The following is a 17,602-nucleotide window of genomic DNA, read 5'->3' on the forward strand; positions in this document are numbered from 1 at the left end:
TGACATGCCTATAGCCCTAGCTACTCAGGAAGCTGAGGTGGGAAGATTGCTTGAGCCCAGGAGGTCAATGCTACAGTGAGCCATGACTGCACCACTGCACTCCAGCCTGGGCCACACAGCAAGGCCCCATTTTTTAAAAAAGCACTAATATACTATATACTTTACCCCACCTTACTTCTTTCACAATACATATAAAGGTATTTTCTATTTTCTTTTTACAGCTGTATAATATTCCAGTGTGAAGATATACTATACTATAACTATATAACACCTATAGTTCAATCTATCTTCACATGGAGATATTTGGGTTGTTTCTAGTTTTTTGATATTATGAATACAGCTGCTATTAATAGTCGTCTCTGTATGACTTTTTGAATTGTGTTTGAGATAGATACCTAGAAATGAGTAGGTCAAAAGAGTAAATGCCTAAGTGATTTTACTAGACTTGCCAAATTTCTCTTGATAGGGGTTCTCATACATTGCATTTCCACCAGCAGTGTATGAGAATTCCTGTTTCCCTACAGCCTCACCAACAGAGTATGTAGTGAAGCTTTCGGGTTTTCTTTCTTTCTTTTTTTTTTTGAGATGGAGTTTTGCTCTTGTTGCCCAGGCTGGAGTGCAATGGTGTGATCTTGGCTCACCACAACCTCTGCCTCCTAGGTTTAAGCGATTCTCCTGCCTCAGCTTCTGGAGTAGTTGAGATTACAGGCACCCATTACCACGCCCAGCTAATTTTTGTATTTTTAGCAGAGATGGGGTTTCACCATGTTGGCCAGGCCAGTCTTGAACTCCTGACCTCAAATGGTCTGCCCGCCTTGGCCTCCCAAAGTGCTGGGATTATAGGCATGAGCCACCGTGCCCGGCTGGGGTTTTCTGCACTTAATATGTGAGAAATAGTATTTTGGTCTAACTTTAATTTGTATTCCTCTTATGAGAGAGTGAGCATCTCTTCACATACAGAAGAGCCATTTGTAGGTCTTTTTCTGAGAACTGACATCTTGTATAACGTTGTTACATTTTTCTGTATTTTTAGAAGTTTTTTTTAATACATAAGTTATAGTAACTTTTCTCTGTAATGAGTTACATATAGTTTTACTAGTTTGTCATTTGACTTTTTACTTTTTTAGTATTTTTAGTATTTCCCATGAAGGTGTTCACATTTTTTTTAAATGTAATCTAACATTAGTATTTTTCTTTTTATTTCTAGATTTTGAGTCATAGCTAGGAAAATTTTCCCCATTCCCAGGTTCTAGTAGAATTTACTCATGCTTTCTTCCAGTATTTGCACAGTTTAATTTTCTTTCATCTAAATAATGATTACATCTGGAATTTATACTGGCATACAACGTGATCTAAGTTTGACTTATGCAGGTGTACAGTGTGATGCAAGTTGTGTGTGTGCATCAGAGTTTTCATTTCCATTTTGTTATCTGGTTATCCCAATACAGCTTACTAAAAAGCACATCTTTCACTCACTCATTCAGGATGCTGCCTTCATCAAAATGGAAATTTCCATACACAATTAAGTCTGTTTTTGAATTTTGTGTTCCATTTCATTGGTCTTTTTATTCATTCATCATTACCAAGTTGTTTAACTATGGAGGCTTTATAACATGTCTTAAGGTCTGGAAGGGCTGATAGGGCTCTCCCCTCCCTCCAAGTTGCTTCTCTTTTGAGGATTTTTCCTGGATATTCTTCCTTTTTTCTTCATCCCAATGAACTTCAAAATTAAGTTATCTAGCCTACTCCTCCCCTCCAAGAAAAGATGGTATTTTTATTTTTTGGATTGCAATCATTTATATATTAATCTAGGGAGAACTAACTCCTTTATGATGCTGAATCTGCCTAAATAAGAATATATTTCTTTACAGTTGTTCAAGTCTACTTTTATGTGTTTCAGTAGTGTGTTATCATTTTTCTCATATAGGTTTTGGACTTCTTTTTAACGAGTCTAGTTAGTTTACACTTTCATTTCCTTTACTATCATAATTGGGATCTTCTATTTTATCTTCGATTGGTGTTACTTATTAATATAAAAATCTTTGATTTATACGTTAATTTTCAGGGAGAAAACTTGCTATCCAATACACTCACGTGGGCTAGCCTTAGCTGTGGACCAACCTCTGCCTTTGTGAACCAATTTTCTGCCTCTACTTTGCTATCTGGGACTCTTCCAGCTCTCTCTCTCCTTCCACTTATTCAAAAGACAGTGAGAACTTGCCTCTCCCCAATTGATTACTGGCGGAACAAAGCTCACCAAGTAACACAGACACAAAGCAAACCTCTGACACTGAACATTTAAAGACAAGTGAAATGCTGATAAAATAATGAATAACAGAGGAGGTGCTGAAGGAGAAAAATGATCTATATACATTTGGGGGAGGTTCGGATTGAAATGCACTTTAATGAAGTCTTCAAGTGACTTCCACGTTATCTTCCTTCTGCTGGAGACGAGTGGAGAGGATGGAACCCAAGTGGGAGTATTAGAAACCGGCCATCTCCCACGCTGCCTCTTCATTGCTCCCTCCTAAGAGAGGTGACTCACTTACATGCAATTTGATACACTGCAAATGGGCAGGGAGTGGCTATCCTTAGATCCATGTGGAGGCCAGTCTAGTACCTTATAACTATTCCATCATGTTTTCATTAGATATTTTGAATTATTCCTTTTTAAATTGTCTTGAAGTAGTATCTGTCATTATCATGTGGTAGTGAGGACTGTTGATATTTCTTAGAATCATTAGTGGCTGTGAGAGGATGCTATCTTTTTCAATTTTGTTAAGAAACCCATTGTATCTTGAGAACAGTTCTTGGGAACTGGATCTCTGAGCCCTGCTGATTTTGCTGCCTCCCCACCCCAGGACGGCTGCAGCAGTGTCCTCTGGCCCACTTCCCTAGTCCCTCCCACTTATAATCTACCCTCATGGCCCTTCATTCTGGGCTGACAGAGGGGCCTGTGAGAGTATTACCCAGCCAGGGGACTACAGGGTAGAGGACAGGCAAGGACCGTAGCTCATTGATCTTTTTATTTATTTATTTATCTTTTTGAGACAGAGTTTCACTCTTGTTGCCCAGGCTGGAGTGCAATGGTGTGATCTCGGCTCACCGCAACTTCCGCCTCCAGGGTCCCGGTTCAAGCAGTTCTCCTACCTCAGCCTCCTGAGTAGCTGGGATTACAGGCACGCGCCACCATACCCAGCTAATTTTTGTATTTTTAGTAGAGACGGGGTTTCACCATGTTGGCCAGGCTGGTCTCGAACTCCTGACCTCGTGATCCACCCGCCTCAGGCCTCCCAAAGTGCTGGGATTACAGGCATGAGCCACCGTGCCCAGCTGATCTTTTTATTTCTAAAGTGCAAAGCACATAGTAGGAGCTCAACACAGATGATTAAGTGAATGAATGAATGAATGAATACATGGATGCGTGCATGAGTTCATTAGCCAAAGAGTTTTGGCACATCTGCACTTGACTCTCTCCCAGCTGTGTCCTCCAGGGCAATCCTGAAGAGGAAAGAGGTTTTGCCAGTTGCTTCTGTGGTTGGCGGGGTGGGCACGGGGGGGGGTCCCTAACATCTTCCAAGTTTGTACAACCCCTTGTGTGCATCTCTACATTGCTTTATTCCACAAAGTTGTCTGGGAGAGGGTTGAAAATTCAGGTTGCAAATGAGAAATGCTTGCTGGTGTTTGGCCCGCCTGGCATCCTCCCTTTGTGTAACTGTCCCTGTAGTAGTGCCCCCACAGGTAGCATCCTCACTTTTCTTACTCCTTTAGAAGTCCACTCTTTGGAAAAGGTCTGTAAATTTCCTCACAGTGGTTAAGTAGTATCACCCGAAAGGTTCTGGATTGCCCCTCTCAGATGTACTTGCATTGTGATAACAGACATAGCCTGAGACTAGTGGCTCCCTCTGCAGAGTCTATGGGAGGTGGAGTGGAGGGTGAGGCTGAGGGCCATCTCAGGAGCCCTGAAAGGACAGCAGATGGACAGGATCCACGCTTGGGACTGGTCCGTATTTGTTGTATGGACACCCTCCCTGCCACTCCTCTCTGGCTACTGAGTGGCTGTTTAGTCCACTCTATCCAGGTGGGAACTGGCCACCCAGCCCACTCCTCACTTAGTGCACCGTTTTGTGTCCTTTAATCACGGCCAAATCTATGTGTCTCTTGAGAGTGTAGGCTCCTTAAGGGTAGGGATTGGGTCTCTTGATTCTTTCTAGAGCTCCTAAGTGCTTGCTATGAGGCTGCCATAGTCGAATGTTCATGTCCCCGTGGACATGGGGGCACGTCCAGGGAATTCATACATTGAAACAATTCCCAATGCAATGATATTAAGAGGTGGGGCCTTTAGGAGGTGATTAGCTCATGAGGGCAGAGCCTTCATGTATGGGATTAGTATCCTCACAAAAGAAGGTGCTTGTTCACCCCTTCCTCCATGTGAGGACTCAGCAAGAAGGTGCTATCTATGAAGCAGGGCACTCCCTCACCAGACCACTGAATCTGCTGGTGCCTTGATCTTGGACTTTCCAGACTCCAGAACTGTGAGTAGTAAATTTCTGTCATTTATAAATTACCCAGTCTAGGGTGTTTTGTTATAGCAGCCTGAGTGGATGAAGATACAGGCTTTGTAGCCTAACCATGAAGCAGTACACCTATCTCAGAGCCTATCTAGTCTTCCACGGGTCTCCAGTTAGCCATGTGTAGCAGACTGTGTTTTCCAAAAACAGCCACAGCAACCTTTCTGCTCCCAGGTGCTTCTTCAGAATCGTGCCACTCCCCCTCAAGAGGTGGAGTCTGGCCCGGTGTGGTGGCTCAGGCCTGTAATCCCAGCACTTTGGGAGGCCGAGGCAGGTGGATCACTTGAGGTCAGGAGTTTGAGACTAGCCTGGCCAACATAGTGAAACCCCATCTCTACTAAAAAATACAAAAATTAGCCAGGTGTAGTGGTGCGTGTCTGTAATCCCAGCTACTTGGGAGGCTGAGGCAGGAGAATCCTTTGAACCCTGGTGGCAGAGGTTGCAGCGAGCAGAGATGGCGCCACTGCACTCCAGCCTGGGCAACAGAGCAAGACTCGTCTCAAAAAAAAAAAAAAGAGAGAGATGGAGTCTATTTTCCCTCCCCTTAACCGAGGCAGATCTCTGTGTCTGCCCTGATGAATAGAGTGCACTGAAGTGATACGGTGTGCCTGCCAAGGTTTCATAGAAGACCAAAGGCCTTCTCTCTGGCTGGTTCTTGTTAAGCTCACCCTGCATATTAGTTACCACCGTGCTATGAGGGACCCCAACTAGCCTGAGTAAAGAGACCACATGAAGAGGTGCATGGAAAGGAACTGAGGCCCCCCACCAGCCAACAGTCAGCACAGACCGCCAGGCAGCGGAGCCAGAGTCTTTAGAGGATCCCAGCCCCAGCCCTGAAGCTTTCCAGTGGAGGCCTGACACTGTGGAGCAGAGACAAACTGCCCCTGTTATACCTCGTTCAAAATCCTGATGTGCAGAAGCCGCGAACATAAGAAATGGTTGTTTCCTTCCATTGAGTTTGCGGGTGATTTGTTCTATGACTAGTCACTAGAACACGGGGAAATAATGAACAAGCTGCTTCCTTTTGGGCCTGGTTTTTCTCGTCATTCAGGCCCATTTCACAGAAAGGGAGAAGGAAGAACTGGAACACTCCACTTCCCCTTCTCCTAGTCCGCCCTCCCTCATTCCTCATTCCTTCTTATCAGTGCAACCTCATTTCCCCAGGAAAGCCTTCTCCTTCTCTGTACCACTCCCCTCCCCAAGCTCACCTCCCAGCTTGCTCAGGTCTCCAATCACTGGCTCCCACAGCACGGTGGATTTTCCTTTACCCAGTTTGTGATTATATGTTTGTTTGTGGTTATTAATGAAACATAAGCTCCCTAAGGGGAAAGATCTTGTAGGTGTTGCTCACTGTGGTGTCGAGCCACTTAGCACAGTGCCTGGTACTGATTGAATGAACCAGACTGGCCAAAGGTCATACACTTAGTACCAGATCTGGGACTAGGACCTGGTGTCCCAGCGCTCAGTCGAAGGCTTCCCTGGCCACACCAGTTTGCCTCCACTCCAAACCTTCTGCTGCTTTTTTCAGCGCCCAAACTTCTGACCATCTAGAGATTCAGGCACGGTGTCTATAGAGTTCTCCTCCAACCAAAAAACATTCTGTCTTCATCTCGACAGCCATCTTCTTGCCAAAATAAGCCGGGAAAGGTTATGTGAGTGCCTGGAGTCCAGCAGGAGTTGAGCTGGTCTGAGAAGAAAAACAGAGAAGAAGGAAATATCCTAAAACGTTGATTTGTTTAAACTTCTTCACAAACTTTACAACACAAGGAAATCAACAGAGACAAGCTCATAATGAAGTAATCAGCCAACGCGGCTAATATTCCAGCAATGAGAAATCATTCCTTACATGTCATGGGGCAGATATGAATAGGGTCATTAAAATATGGCCAAGGAGGGGAGGGAGAGTTTACTTTTTCTGTCTCCTTAGAGTCTGTGTTCTGAAAGCTCAGCAGGAATTTAAACAAATAGCACGGAGGAATGGTGAATCTGATCATATTTAAAGAAAAAGCCCCTTTCAAACTTCTCTTTAAATCATTGGCTTATGCAAGTTTCGCTTTTTAAAAATGCTGCCGACTTTTTCCCTCAAAACAAAATTAGCATCAAATTGTTCTAATATTTTTCTGCATATTTTTTTCTCTAGGTCAAGAAGAAATTGTTGCTCCATCATATAAGTGAATGTCAGGAGGAGGAAGGAGGATCTCAAGGAATGAAGTTCTAATGCATCCTCTTTGATTAAAAAGTAAAAGAATAAAGTTAGCAGAGGATAAAAGGTATATGGAGAGAGCCACCCACAAAAAGGGCTGCACCGGTGAAATGGGCCTGTGTAGGTCACATCCCCTCAGGGAGGGTAGCATTGGGTCCCTTGCATTTCAATTAAAATGCAATTTTAGGAACAGGGGCTGAAGGGAGAGACGCTTCCACCCACCTCAACAGGGCAATTTTTTAAAAATTTAATTTAATTAATTTATTTTTTTGAGACAGAGTCTCGCTCCATCACCCAGGCTGGAGTGCAGTGGCGCCATCATGGCTCACTGCAACCTCCATCTCCCAAGGGGTTTGAGAGATTCTCCAGCCTCAGTCTCCCAAGTAGCCAGGATTACAGGCGCGCGCCACTATCCCTGGCTAATTTTTTGTATTTTTAGTAGAGACGGGGTTTCACCATGTTGGCCAGGCTGGTCTTGAACTCCTGACCTCAGGTGATCCCCGTGCCTCCGCCTCCCAAAGTGCTAGGATTACAAGCGTGAGCCACCGCGCCCGGCCCAACAGGGCAAATTTAACTGAACTTACAGTACAACCACCCGAAGCTCTGGGAGGATGGCAGAGTGCTCTGACCTTAGACTAGTCAGTTAACTTTTTAAAGCCTCAGACTTCCCACCTGTAAAAAGACGAGAAGAGAACCTTCCTTACAGAGCTGTGAAAGTCCAATAATACAAAGAAAATAATAACATCACCTGGCACTTGGTAGAGTGTTCTACAAACGTTAGGAAGAATAAAACCAGAAATTCCCCCCAAGACCCTCTTCGGGTGAGGCCCAGGGGCCCTGGAGAGGGTGGCAGGCCCGGGGGTGTGGGGAGGACACTTTAGCCAGCTGCCCCCAGTGCTCCTCCAAGCCTGGCGGCCCAGTTCCGGGCTGTGGTGTGGCTTGAGGGCCCAGGGCTCCTCACTGAGTTTGCTTAAGCAAGTTCTTTCACACACAGCCCCATATACACTTTGGCTAGAAAATTCAATGAGGAGTTTTTTCTTCCTTCTTTCTCTGTTGTTGTTGGGTTCTGATTACTTCCATCTGGCTTCAGCGGCTCGAGTGGAGTCTCTAAAACACACAACACAACAAAAACCCACCCTGCAAGCCACATGCACCAAATCTAGAAGGCTGCTTCGCTTCTCGCCAGCGTGTGCTCAGATGGCGACGAGGGCTAGCGGCGGCGGGGGACGCCTCAGGACCCCCGGCACCTGCGCTCGCTGCCCGCGGGAAGAGGGTCCGCGTGGACCCAGCCCCCGCGTCCCTTCTCTGGCGTCCCCGGCTTCCGCGCCGGCGCCCAGAGAAGCGGGCGCCCTGGGAACAGCGACCCAGGCATCTCCCCGAGGAGGGAAGTGGGAGGTGGGGAGGGCGGGGGGATTTCAGAGATTGAAAACAGAGCAGCCCTTGCCCCTCAGCTCCGGAGCGCATCTGACTTGAGTTAGCGACACCCCCAACCCCCCACCTAGTCGTCTAAAAAAAGTGTCGGAGATTGGCGCGTCCTTTGGTTCCTTTCTCGAACTTTCCTTGTAGGTGCGTTTTCTTTCCTTGGTGCTGGGTGGGGAGAGTCCCTGTGCTCCCCCTTTCCCCTCCCCCCGCCCCGGCGGCGTTCGGGTCCCCCTGCGTCCCCCGGCAGGGAGCGGGCGGGCTGGCTGGCGGGTTCGTGGGGCCCGGGTGTGCCCGCACCGTGCGCGCGGGGGCGCTGCGCAGTCCGGCGGCGCTGATGGATTGCAGGAGTGCCGGCGCTTGCCAGCCGAGGCAGCACGGCTCCGCGGACTTTTTTTCAAACTCCCATCAATGAGACTTCGAGGAGGAGCGGGCGGCGGCGGCGGCTGCGACTGCGAACGCGGAGGAAGGCCAGGAGCCGCAGGAAAGAGCTTGGGCCGCGCGGCGCGCCGCAGCCTCCGGGAGCCGCCTGCTCGCCGGCGGTAGGGGCTGCGCGGCGCCCGCCCGCCTCTCGGTCCCCTCTCTTGCCTGGCCCGCCCCGCCCCGGCTGGCTGGAGCCCCGGCACAAGGCAGCCAGCCGAGGGTCGCCGCGCCAGCCAAGGTGGGATGGGGGCCCACAGCCACCGCCCGGCGCCCGAGAGGCCACCTGCGTGCTAGAGGCAAACTTTTGTCTCCCTCGGTAAAGTTGCATTGGCCTTCTTTTGCTTGCTTTTCGTGGCGAAGCGCCTCCCACCTCGGCCAAGCGCGGGCCGACTGGGATGCTGCGCCGTCTCGGGGGGTCCCTCGGCCGGGTACCGGCGCCTAGGCCTTGGGATCGGGGCACTGGGCTTCGGGGGACTAGAGGCTAGTAGGCGCGACCCCGCCTGGGGCTCTGGACGAGCAGGGCGGGGACGTAAGGAGAGTCCTGGGGCTTGGAGCTCGTGGCCCGAGGTCGATGTTGCACCCTCTCCCTACCTGGGGGAGAGCACCACTCTTCTCGGGGTGCACAGCGAGCCGGCCTCCGCGCGCCGGCGGGGGTCTGTTTTTTCAGGGGGTGGAGGGTGGGATCGGAGGCTGGGATGCTCCGAAGCTGCCGTAGGTGGGCATGGGAGCGTGTCTGCGGGCGTACTGAGCGCGGAGGGGCTGCAGCCAGCCACTTGAGAACTTCGAACTCCACTTCTCCGCGCTGCGCTCCCGGAGCCCTGCCTTTCTTTCTTCCTTCCTCAATCCTTCCTCCCCCTCGCCCGGCCCGGCCGCCCCCTCCCCCTCTGCTGGGCTCTCCTCCTCGGCCCCCCCTCTTTGCCTCTCTTCTCCTCCTCTCCTGCCCTCGGCCCTGAGATCCGCTTGACTTCCCAAAGGGATCCGCACGTAATCCTTTGCCGGGTCCTCCGGTTCCCCCTTCCACCTCACTTTCATCCCTGCCCCCCTACTCATCGTCTCCCCCCACCCCCGACAATCTCTCAACAAGTATATTTGCTGAGGAATTTGAAAAATCCACTACTGCAACTTGATCTGTATGTGATGGATGGGGAGAGGCGCGGAGAGAGTTGGGCGCCAATCCTATTAAGGGTTTAGAGAGGGGAGTCTTTTCCCCGGACGGGACGGGGGCGGGGAGCTGGGAGGGAGCGTGTGCTTGCGTGTGTGAGTGTGAGCGCGCCCGCCGCGCTGGAGAGCTGGGAGTCCATCCAGCTCGGCGCCTTTTCAGCCCGGCGGTAACTGCTGTCATTTCCTAGGAAACCCGACTTTTACCGCGCGGGGAGCTGGGGATGGAGCCCGTGCGCCTCACCCTGGGTGATCGGTCGCTGAGGCTCTCGGGGACCTCGAGCCCCCCCGAGGGTGCCTCTTTCCACTACCTTCTCTTTTGTGTAATTGTTCTGTGGCTCCTAGAGTTGATCCCAGCTGGAAAAGTAGACCTGTCCCTACTGTCTGGTCCCGCGCCCTGGGAGTCTTGTAGGCGTCCCTCTGTCCCCCAGCCCGGGCATCCCGCTCGGTGCGCGACCTCTGGCACGGGCTTTGCAGCTCGGTGGCCGCAGCGGTGTCCCGGGCCCCCTCTCCGCCGCCCTTGCCGGGCGTGTGAAGGTTTAATCCCGACAGCTTCAGATAAAGGGAGCAGTTGTAAAACGCTCATAGGCTGTTTGCAGACGAGGCTCTGGGGGATGTAGGAGAATTTGAAAGTAAACGTTTCCCTCGCAAGCGGCATAAAATAGTGTTTAAACAAATATTGTATTGGCATGCTCAGGGGGCTCGGTGCCAAAAAGTAAAGTAAATAAACTGTGAAACCCAAAATATACAGCGGGGAAAGCGGAGGAATAGGCGGGTTTGTCACAGGCCTCCCTGATGAGACCAGTTTGTTCCAGCCACCTCACCTGCCAGCTTTCTCTCCGCCCATTTCCTTACCTTGCTGGGAGTTCCCTTGGCTGGGTTTCCCTGTGTCTGGGGGCAGGCCCTCCCTGGGGCCTGGGAACGGCTTTGCAGTTGCTCGTTTAGGGGGAAGCTCACGGTGTGGCTACCTGGGCCTGACTCCGCAGGGACGGGGGGCAACCTGGCTATGCCTGGCTGCTTTGAGTTTGGAGGCTCTTTATTTAGGCTTTTCCCAGCTTCTGGTCTGTCCTGGGGCAGTCATTCTAGAATGTGGAATCCAGATCCATCAGGGGCCTTCTCTTCTTTTTGACTATGCTTCTTGTGCCTCTTTCTTCATCGTTCTTGCTTTTGTTTTCCTAGACTTGCTGCTTCTCTCTTGAGGGTTTCAGGAAATTGTGGAGATGTTTTTCCCTGGGATTCGAATTCCACTCAAGCCCAGCCATATGGAAAGTTGTCGCTTGTCTGATGAGTTTTAAAGTTAATTATATTTGGTAAGATTTAGGGTGGTTTTATTTTCTCCTCTGCTTCGAGAAATATGCCAGTTTCATGAAATTGTTTCGTGATTTTAGGGGATTTAAGCTAACACAGGGAAGATCCTGCATTTGAAAGAGCCCAGCTGCCCAGGAGGTATCCCTCAGTTGAACCAGCCTTCAGTTGGGCTACCATCTGAGTGAGAGACTGTGGTCAGAACAGTCTATTTGCAAAGCCTCTTGGAGAGAATTAGAATTATAGGTAGAAAGAATTAGAATGATAGTAGAAAGAGCCTCCCAAGCCACCGAGGAACAAGGTAAGACTGCTAGAGATGGTTTTATCCTCTGTGGGAATCGATTTGACTGAATTTGCAGTGGGTTCAGATTCCTTCAGCAGAGACTTCCGGGCTGCTCCCAAACTCATTCTGCTCCGGCCTTGAAGGGAACTCTTGACTCGTGGCTTCCTTGAAGCTTGTGTGGAGTTAGCGAGGCCCTTGTGGCCAGGCAGCCTTGGAGTGGAGTGCCACTTCACTCTCCCAGGGATGCTTTGGTCCACTGGCGGAGAGAGCACCGAATGCAGAGTCAATCCTTTGAGTTGCTTGGTCAGAAAAGGGGGCCGCAGGGCTTCTGGTCAGTGGCTCATTGCCTGGCTGCGGGGGTCTTGGGGGCTGTGTACTGTAGCTGGCTTGTTTGCACTGCAGACTGAAAAATACACAAATACTTCACGCTTTTTGTACTCCCACAAGTGCCCTGTACACAGTGCAGCCCCTGGGGCTGGATTAGCAAACCAGGGATTCAGCAGGCAGGCAGACAAAATTGGATATTTGCCTAATAAACACCCTTCTTCCATTGTCCCCCACCCCTGCCCCGGGGGTACTCCAGGGGAAAACTTCACTCCACAGATGCCAGCAGTTTCCTTTAAATGGGAGTAGGAGGTTGTCATGTGCACTTTGAAAGCTTGTGTGACCCCCTCACACCCAGCTGGCTTGTTAAAGCCTAGAATCAGAGTCCTACATCCTTGTGTACTCTTTGGGTAGGGCAGCTGGCCTTTTCCTGGGGAAAGTGTGTTTAGCCCAGCTTCCTTTCATCTGCATGGCGCTTGCGGCAGGGAGGTGGAGCAAACCAGCCTTGCTTCTTGGAGGCTGTGGGGAGGAGAAAGGGGTTCTACCTGGGCCAGAGCCTGTTTCCTAGTGGACAAGGGGCAGCCAGGCCAGGTGGACCTCGCTGTGGACAGCTGCAGCTGTTCCCGCTGGGCCAGGGCCCTTTGAAAAGGAACCCGGGGGAGCACTTCCCCCCTTTCTTCTTTTCACTAAGTGTCAGAGGCATGGACAAGTGAAACACGTGAAGAATGCCAAAGAGAGAAACAGTGTTCTCAGATTCCAGAAAATTCAGAGGCAGAATAGGTGATTGTACCAACAACCAGAATGTACAGTGATTTCAGTTGCTCCTGAAATTGCTCCTGCACTTCTAAAGAAATCGGGGAGGAAAAACTGCTCTCTAATTGTTTCATCAGGCTTGTTTAACAGATTTGAGAAAGGGTCATCCGACATTGATGTTTGAGAGTGTCCTTTGAAAAAGAGTGGCACCTTCAACACTTTTCTGGTTTTCAAATAAACACACAACACCGGATTCAACATTAATCATTTTCTCTGAAATTAATTTGAGGGTTTGCTGTGGAATATCAAGAATTAAAAAAAAAATCATTGATTATTATTTTTAGGTTTAGAGGTTGACAAAAGCATCCTTAACCCACAAAACTGTATTTAAAACCTGGGAAAAAGCACAGATGATAACGGTATACTTTCTGTGCATTTAATATCTTATTTTCCCCCAATTCTTTCATCAGCACAGTAATTCTCAATAATCCTGTTTGTGTTGTTTCTGGTTTCTTAAAAAACATACACATGGGGGAAAGTAACTCATTTAAGATGTGACCAAAGAGTACTTATTAAACTGTTTTGGGGATTTGGGTTTAAATTGAATAATGTTTTGTGTGTGTGCTTGCACATGTGTGTTGTTTAAAAAAAAAAAACAGGTTGCTGGGAAGTGTGTTTTAACTGTGAGTGCCGGGTTTCAGCTATTAGCATAAGAAAAAAAGTTTTAGTGCGTTTGCCATTGTCTTGAATGAAGAGTTCAGCAAAGGGAAGGAAAGCCGCAAAAGGGTGATGGTCCATTGAGATTCTTCTGCAGCCCCGAGCTCGTCATCTGCCTCTGAAATCTGTGATCGGATATCACTTTTATCTCGCTTTTCCATTCTCTGGCCTTTTTCACACGTTCACTTTTGTCAAGGTTTATTGATTATGTTTTCTTCTCTACAAATCTGTGGAAAATTTAATGAACCAAAAACAGCAGTGAAATAAAGGGGACTTTTTATTCATTAGCACGGGATTGGGATTGATTCCCTCTTTGGGCAGCCGAGGGCCCCAGGCCTCCTGCAGGCAGCTAGAGGGAGGAGGGAGGGTGGCCCGGCTGCAGGCTGAGGCGGGGACTCCACAGGCCTGTGGCCTCCAGGCTGAGCAGCACGGGCGCAGCCCTGCACTCCTGTCCCAAGTGAACTCTGAAAGCTTGTCCGCGATGGCTGTGCCGGTTGAGCCTGTATGCAACCACGCCGCAGCCCTTACCCGCCATGTCCTCCTGGGTCCTGGCTCAGTGGGCTTGGGGGAGGTGGGGCGGGGGGTGTTGTTTGTATTTCCCAGACTTACAAACCATTTGAGTGCTGGGCCTTCCCTGGGACACAGTTAAGTATCTCCCTTCCTCCAGACCCAGCTCAAACCTGTAATTAAGCAAAGCCCCTGATGTGATTACGCTTTGCTGACTCGGCTGGGTTTGGAGCCATTCCCTCTAGGAAACGGGGTGAACTCTTGCTCTTCCCAGAGGTTTCCTGGGCAGCTTGTGGTGCACCTCTATTGTACACATGTCCGCCTGTCCCCCTCCTTTGGCTCTCTTCCTCTCCCTTCAGCTATCCGTCCTTTCTTTCTGTCTTTTTCTTTCTCCTTCCCCTTTCTCTCTCTTCTGTCCTGCCCCCACCCCCTCTTCTCTCTGGGTCTCTCCTTTCTCTCCCTCTGCGTTCTCTCTCCCCTTCTCCTTTCTTCTCTTTCCCTCCGTTTCCCCCTCCTCCGTTTCCTCCGCCTTCTCTCTCCCTCTCTTTTCTGTCTTTTCTCATCTTTTCCCATCTTTCCCTCCCGTTCCCTCCGCCCCCTCCCCGCCCCCGCCGTCTGGACCTTCCCCTCCCTCCGCGCCGGCTTTTCCGCCACGCGGAGCGCTGGCTGGCGAGGCCGCGTGTCCGAGCGGCGCCGACCGTGCCGCGGCCTGGGGACATTCCGTGCCCCGAGCGCCCCGGGCCCGCGGCTGCGGCCCTCCCACCTGCGCGCCGGCCTGGTTTGCAGCTCCCAAACAATGGCCACATTGTCGCAGCCGCACACCGGCCGCCGCCGGCGAGTGGCGGGAGGCCGGACTCTGCTCGTGGCGAGTCGGGAAGAAAGCCAACGGGCCAGGTCCCCACAGCCGCGCCCGGAGCGCGCGAGCGGCTCCCACCCGGGAAGGGCGCGGGTTCCGAGGGGCGCCCCGGGTCTTCCTCGACCCCGTTTCCCATTGGCCTGCCCTCTTGCCCGCTTCCCCAGGAGGGGCTTCCAGTTGCCTTTACAGCTGGCGAAGTGAATGAGAGCACTCCACGGGAGCCGGGAAGAGAGAGGCCCCGTGACCAAACTTTTGGTGGCGTCTGAAACTTTTTCTGTAAGGCATCTGCAGACAGTAATCACTAAGGCCGCCTTCTGCCCTTGTCCACTCCCGGCGACAGGAAAGGAAGGGTGGTCCTCTCTTCCATTCGTCTTGACCTGAAGGGATTCGAAACCTCTTAGCGCTCAGAAAATAGATCTTTGAATGCCTGATGTTAAAAGAGCATCCCTGGGTCCAAGATAGCCCCTTCAGCAGACGCTTAGCAATGCTTCTTTGTGTGCTGGACAATGCAGTAAGTCAGCCAGACTTTTGAGCCACATTTATAAGGAACTGTAAGGGCCGCTCAAGTACACTTGTGCTAAGTTGAATTGATTGAAATTTAATGGCGGTTAGTGGCGATGAATGGTAATGATTTTCCAGCGTATCTTTGGCATACTTGACATTAATAACTGGAGTGTGTGTGTACGCACGCCTAGAGCCCGCCACACACGTGAGGCCGTAGCATTATTCATTTTCCGAGGTGCCAGTCCTTTCTCTCCTCAAATCCTTTTCCATCTCACCATAATTCAGTTGTTAGGATGACTTAAAAAAAAAAAAAAAAAAAAGGAAAGAGGGAAAGAGAAAAATCTTTCTCCATTGAGCACGTACATCATGTCAACGTAATTTTGAGCTCATGATTTCTTTTCAATTCCTACATAAATCAGCTTCTAATATATAGAATGTGATGAATTTGTTTTAGCTGCCATCATGAATTAATGTTATGCAAATAGAAGCTGTGCAGGTGAAATGATTTACTTAATAATTTCAACTTCTAATATTTAAACTCATTCATTATGTTGGAGTTAAAAAAAGCAAGTCCATATTTTTAAACCTCAGATGGGGAGATTAGTATGCAAATATTTGCAGTGCAGCAACCCTTGATGACCAGAAAATAGCTCTTAATTTGTTGATTCTCTGGGAATCTGCAGCTCACCATACCAAGTGGCCTAAGGAGCAGGGGAAAGAAGACTTACCAAGTTTTGTCTGGGCGAGGACACAAATGCATTTACATAATTCCATCGTGACCATCAATGTACCATATCCAGTGGGACTGAACTCTCTCTGCTTTGGGGACCAAGGAAGGCTTCCCATTTGAATTTGTCTTGAAGAATAACTGTAACTGCCAGGTAGAGAAGGGTAAAGGGCTCTGATGTGCCGCCTCCCCCCTCCCCTTCCTGCTTCTTTGTCCTTTGTCCTTTGCTAGTTAAGACCATCTTAACACTGTAATTCCAGGATTTTGGGAGGCTGAGGTGGGAGGATTGCTGGAGTTCAGGAGTTCGAGGCCAGCCTGGGCAGCATAGCGATACCCTGTCTCTACAAAAAAATAAAAAGAAAAAAAGAAATCATTTTAAGAGCCAGTCATTAAATACCGGCCTATGAAGGTGACCCTGGTGTAGAAAGTTGGGCCAGAGGACTACCCAGATAACTGTTAGGAAGACTTTCTTATATATACCATCCTTCCCGGCTGTTTTCCTCTGGAAGAAGCTAAGGAAGAGCACAAGAGTGATGGATGGCTGCACTATAAAGATAATTAGCCCGAACCCCTTGGAGTTATCCCCAGGGACTGGGAGACCCAGTCACTCAATAGCTGGGTGACCCTGTGCAAGTTGCTTCGCCTATCTCTGGGAAGGGGGCGGGGCTTGGTAGATGTCATCTCTCAGGTCCTCCCAGCTTCAAAACCCTCTGAGCTAGCACACCCTGCCCACTGGACAGCCGTCTCTAAGAGTCAAGACAGCGGGTAGGGTGGGAAGATCAGAGTCTGGAGAAAGGGAAGGTCTTGGGTACCCCCTGGGGAGAGTTGGGTGCCTGTCAAGGAATATGTCCTGCCTCTCCTTGCTGGCCACTCTTCTTAGCCAGCCGCTGTGCTCAGGTACCTCTGGGATGTGGTCACAGGGTCAGTGTAAATGGGAGTGGCCTTGGGGACATTGGTAGAGAGCGGAAGCCTGTGATGGTCTTTTCAGACTTTCCTCGAGGCTGAAGATCAGTGAAGGAAGGGCTGACACATAAATTTGTCTTGGATCTCTGAAGATGATAAGGGTGGAGTTTTGACTTCACTTCTCAAAAAATTGAGGTTGTTGCAGTCTGATGACAGGTTGAAGGCACATCACTCAGACGTTTCTGCAGACAGCTGTGGGTTGTGCTGTCATGATACATTGTGTGTGTCCAGGCAGTGACAGTATATTTAGGGCTGGCCCTCGCTGTCTGTGGAGATCAAGGTGAGGGGACATGTCTGGTGCTCTTGGGCTTGAGAGAATGCATATGTTGCCTTGTTTATGTACTGAAAGAAAAATTGGACTCAGTAGCTACTCAGTTACTTCCATACTTTTCAGGTATGTGAATCAATAGTTGGAACAGGATTGTACAGTTTGAATGTAATTCAGGTACATTCATCTACCGAAGATGTGGTACATAATATAGTAATTTACATACACAGTATAGTATGTTAGATTACCCTTCCTGCTGTTCAGTGTGAATGAGGGATGTGCGACATGTATATTTATGCTGATAGACATTTATATGGCTAAAACTTTAACTACCAGATTCCTTTAGAATTAGATTTTTTTCTTCTCCTAAAATGTGCTTGTACCCAAGAACAAGAAATTAAGAGGCACATCTGAGAATAAGTCTGCAAAGGTCTCTAGGTGGGGTTCATGGGCCTCCTGGATGGGATTCAGGTGGGAAGCTTGTTAAATATTGCAGAATCTTAGGTTCCCCAGGGAGAACCCATTGAATGAGAATTCCTGCAGAGTGGGTCCAGGAGTCTGCATTTTATCCAGGATTTTTAGGGTGGGGTGATGAGGAATAATGTCTTTTTACTATGATGT

At 49.4% G+C, this 17,602-nt stretch overlaps 1 protein-coding gene across 3 annotated transcripts in view; it reads left to right on the forward strand.

Moving 5' to 3' along the window:
- Positions 1-8,525: 8,525 nt before the first annotated feature.
- Positions 8,526-17,602, forward strand: part of GLI2 (GLI family zinc finger 2) — a 257,207-nt gene continuing 248,130 nt past the window's right edge. For 2 of the 3 annotated variants that reach the window (XM_001158280.7, XM_009443195.4), the window contains exon 1: positions 8,526-8,932. The gene's annotated coding sequence lies outside the window, so the exon portion shown is untranslated. The remainder of the gene's footprint in view (positions 8,933-17,602) is intronic. The other variant, XM_009443196.4, reaches the window with a different exon arrangement.

This window comes from Pan troglodytes, chromosome 13 (genome assembly GCF_028858775.2).
Source record: "Pan troglodytes isolate AG18354 chromosome 13, NHGRI_mPanTro3-v2.0_pri, whole genome shotgun sequence".
NCBI lineage: Eukaryota > Metazoa > Chordata > Mammalia > Primates > Hominidae > Pan > Pan troglodytes.